A 4728-nucleotide genomic window follows, 5' to 3' on the forward strand; every position below is an offset into this window, starting at 1 on the left:
ACGGCAAATTGAGCTTTTGCGACGGAAAAAACTTTTCCCGACGGAAAATTGAGCCTTTTGCGACGGAAATATTGGCGTTGCAATAGGTGGCGTCACAAAATCCATTTGCGACGGTAAAATGACGTTGCAAAAAATATTTGCGACGGAAAACTCTTGTCGTCGCAATGGCTAAACTATTTACGACGGGTAATTTGCCGTCGCAAATAGATATTTCGTTTTTTTTTTTTAAAGGGTGAATTGCACACCCAAAAAAAAAAAATTGCACACCAAAGCAAGTACCATGTTCCACAAATATTATAAATTGACAAATATCAAAATACAATATCTATCATTCTTACACCAACCAAAAATCACAAATCCAAAAAAAAAAAAAAACAAAGACTAGTCAAGGCAACCCCAACACTGTAACGCCTTCATTTGCTAGCTTCCTCAATAGTTTCAGGTCAGAGATTGCAAGGAACACAACACTGCAGGACCTTCATTAGCTAGCATCCTCAACAGTTTCAGGTCAGAAATTGGAAAGAACACAAATCTGCATAACAAAGAACAATCTATCAGACTCTTACAGGAATGGTAAGAGATCATTTACTTCAAGCAATAGTGAAGAAAATGAGCTTGCAAACCATTACAGAAAACATGATTAAGCACAACACAAAAAACACAAGAAACCTAATGTTAATATAGGAAGTTGGAACCATGCCTTCTTCGCTTTCAGTTTTAGTTTCAATGTCAACCTTGTCTGCACTAAAATCATAGACCTTAGGCTTTATATTTAATTTACCATAGAATAACAGATGCAAGCAATTGTGACGAATAGTAAAAGCCTACCTACATCCATCATAATCACTTGTATGCAGCAGAGAGATAACAATATGAATATTACTAGAGTAGAGCTCTAGCCGTATAGATAACTTTCAGACCACAAATAGATAGCAATCAGTTGTAAGTGATTTTCCAAAATTAAAGAACAACATTCTAGAAAAAATGCAAGAACCTGCAGAAGAGTTTCTTTATAGGTATCCTCAGAGATATACTTGCCATCAACAATCCCCATTCAGTATTGATTCCAACACTCGTTACCTGCGTACAGATAGACAAAAGGTTTAATAGGGTAATATTAGATTATATATAGAAAATAAAGGTATCAACGGTTGACAACACTTTATCCTGTCATTTATGAGAGAAGTTGAAGTTCAATCTGGTGACATTTCATTCAAAATTTCATACATTCATATAGACCAACTTTACCTTTAAGAAGGGAAAAATATATGAAACAGTTTCTTCTACCCTTTACTGTTTGTGCACAAAATATATTTATTATGAAGCTGCCTTTCCATGCAAGCTCTGCACATACATTGTCAATTACTATTGTTAACAGCAGATGTCATCCTATAACCGGACTCTAAGAGACCCTTTTAACTGTTAACAACAGAGAACAATTCCTGACTTCGCATTGAATTTGTGAAACCCACCGATCAAACAACAACGATAATTATAGAGTGACCTTAACAATATGCTATACGATTTTAAGCCAAGCTAGCCTTTTTTTTTTTTTACACACATCACCATAAAAACAAAAACAAAAAATTGGAGGACCACAATTGTCAAAGCTTTAGTCACATATTACCTATATAGTTTGCATGTCATAGACAGGAAAACAATTACAGAAATTAAGATTGTCTGCATTATGTGTCATGTTCATGACATTCAAACTATAACTAAAGATAAACTTGTTTGATTTACCCCCTAGCGATAAGCACAGGCAATTACAGAGTAGAACATACAGGTTTTTATCCAAAACACAGAAGTTTGCAGTTATAATCTACCACGGTAAAACGGATGGCCAACAACCTAAAGGTGCTAAAGTTCAACGAGCTAATGAAAGAGGATGTTATGGAAGGGTGTTTTCTATACCTTATCCTAGAAAGCTTGATGCCATAGAGCCATAGACACTTAAAGATAAGTATCAAAAATCTAAATCTCTCAGACTAAGTTAGTTATCTCCCATTCTGTTGACAATGAGGGTAAGTATATATACCCTGGACACATGAATCAATTCAAGAGAATCAAGAATCTTTCACAAAAAGATGCTAGAAAACCTGAAAACACTCAGCTAGATGGCCATGGAAGTAGAAACATCATCACTTGCTGGAAGCTTGAGGCCTCGACCTCAAATATTGAGTCATGGTTCGTGACGAAGGAAAGGGAACCACTCTGCACATTCCGTCAGACAGGAAAAAGTTCTAAGATTAGCAGTCTGGTTGCCAACCAGCCACTGTTAGTGATTATTGGATGTCATGCGTAGTATAAATAGTGTGAAACTATGATGTAGTAGGTTAGCATGTATGAAGGTCGTTCAAAACAATTCAATCCAGAAAAGTAACTTCTTAAGACTAAAATTGAAAGATGATAATTGAAATTTACAGAAACCAACCTCAAGAATCTGGCGCCACTCTCTTCCCGAAAGCTGCAGAGTAGAAAAGATGAACAAAATGCATCAGATAACCACCTATATTTATCAGGTGCAGAGCAGAAAACATAAATGCATTATGTGCATTATATTTTGTGCACAAACAGTAAAGGGTAGAAGAAACTGTTTCTTCATGCAATACTTGTTTATATGAATGTATATGAATGGACTGTACCCTTTACTGTTTGTACACAAATTTCATACATTCATACTTGTTTTCCAAGAAGGCACACATATAAATGGACTGTACCTTTCTCTATCCAAGCAATGAAATTTCTACTCGTGCAGGAAATGAAAAGCAGAAATTAGCAAGAAACATAAGAATACAAAAATGTGTGTTGGGAGAGAGGACTGAGTGAAACAAAAGAAAGCTCCTACAAAACCATCACTGGAAAAAGTAACAAACAGAAAGAATTACTATACCTACGCATCTATATTCGCAACTGAAACAACTGTGTAACATGTCAAGATCTTAATTTTTAGCCTTAAAAGATGCTTCTAAGTTTTAAAAAGAAACTTCAGAACCATGACCTGTGGTGTATTAAAATGTAACCCAATTGATAAAGAAGCAAGTGCAAAATGAACCGGAGCGAAAGAGGAGTTAAGGGAGGGGGAAAGATCTCATCGACCTTTGGCTAGAAAACCCAGAAAGAAAACCAAATCAAAATTAGATCTTGAGCCCTAAACAGACCCAAACGAAATCTACCCAAATCAAATCAAATTCGCAAAATACCAAATTAAATGAAAGATCAACACAATCGATCAGCATATGAGAGACAACTGGCGATAAAAAATTGCATAATCGGTCGGGTACAACAGAACTTCATATTAAAAGAAATCTAGGGGTTTTTAGAGTTTCGAAAAAATCACCTTATTCTCTCTGACGATTCTTTCGGACCTCGACTATGTCTTGTTCAAGGCGCTACGAAGCTTGGGCAAGAGAGATAGAGAGAGAGAGAGCGCTTGGCATGGGCAAGCTTGGGTGAGAAGAGAGACAGAGAGAGAGTTTGGGCGTGATAGCGATAGAGATAGAGAGCAAGAGCGCTTGGCATGGGCGAGCTTGGGCAAGAAGAGAGACAGAGAGAGTTTGGGCGTGATAGAGATAGAGCATTGGGTGAGAGAGGTTATTTAGGGCTGCAGATCGGGATGTTAGTGAGGGAAATAGAAACAAGTTTTGCGACGGCAAGAGGAAAAAGCGTAGCAATTCATTATAAAGTTACTACGGCAAAAAATTTCCGTCGCAAATGATAAGACTTAATCGCGACGGAATATTTTCCGTAGCAATAAGGTCTCAATTGCGACGGCAACCGTTGCCGAAGTAAAAAAGCGAAGCAATTGCAATTTTTTTTAGTAGTGAAATGATAGAAAATCCACAACTAGATTTGTTATTCTTCTTAATAATTCTCTAGTTTCATGGTGCAGTAAGAAACAAACTGCTGTCTCCAGGTCTTCTACTGAGGCCGAGTATCGAAGCATGGCTGACACAACATCAAAATTATAATGGCTCAAACACATACTTACTGATTTACAAATTCCTCTTTCTCAAGTACCTACATTGCATTGTGACAATATATCTGCCTTAGCACTAGCTTCTAATCGAGTACATCATTCCAAGATGAAACACGTTGAAGTTGATATTCACTTTACTAGAGATAAAGTCAAGGAGGGTTCTATCACACTTCAGTTTGTCTCCACTCAAGAACAACCTGCAGATCTTTTCACTAAAGGCCTCTACTCTCCTCAACATTCATACTTGTGCAGTAGCTTGATGGTTGTTTCACCACCCATCCAGCTGAAGGGGGGTGTTAGTGTAAATAAAGTAGCTTAGGCAGTAAGAACAGTTAGTTAGACTGGTTGTTAGCTATTTTCCAGATAAGTGACAAGTGTCATATTTCTGTACGTTAGATTAGCTATATCTCTTACTATAAATATCTACACAGCTGTAATAAATTTATTACGTCCAAAAATCAATAACAGAAATCTGTTTGTTCTCTCTACTCTTCATTTTCTTCATGCTTGCTTTCACATTTTCCATCCATGGAGTTTGTCAAAGAAACTATATTTTTTCCTACCTTGAGCAGTAATTTCCCTGAGCACTTCATCATTAGGCACAAACTGTATGCGTCCATCCAACACACACAACATGAGATCCATATTCAAACAATTATCTTGATCATTGTTCATAAGTGAAGCGCTATATATCTTGTCAATGACCAAACAAAACAAAAAATCCTATACCTCATTTATTGTGTCATCGT

The 4728-nt window shown here is 36.7% G+C and overlaps 1 long non-coding RNA gene across 3 annotated transcripts; it reads right to left on the reverse strand.

The window, feature by feature from the left end:
• Positions 1 to 270: 270 nt before the first annotated feature.
• On the reverse strand, positions 271 to 3430 carry LOC112200587. Of its 3 annotated transcripts, XR_002936377.2 has the most exons (6): positions 3341 to 3430; positions 2435 to 2467; positions 2100 to 2214; positions 1249 to 1344; positions 995 to 1080; positions 271 to 532 (listed from the first exon to the last, which is right to left on the reverse strand). It is a non-coding gene; the product is annotated as an uncharacterized LOC112200587 (long non-coding RNA). The 3 variants fall into 3 exon arrangements; XR_002936378.2 differs by lacking the exon at positions 1249 to 1344; XR_005810263.1 differs by lacking the exon at positions 2435 to 2467 and having other exon boundaries at positions 3341 to 3394.
• Between the last annotated feature and the right edge of the window lie 1298 nt (positions 3431 to 4728).

This window comes from Rosa chinensis, chromosome 4, assembly GCF_002994745.2.
Source record: "Rosa chinensis cultivar Old Blush chromosome 4, RchiOBHm-V2, whole genome shotgun sequence".
Taxonomy (NCBI): Eukaryota; Viridiplantae; Streptophyta; class Magnoliopsida; order Rosales; family Rosaceae; genus Rosa; species Rosa chinensis.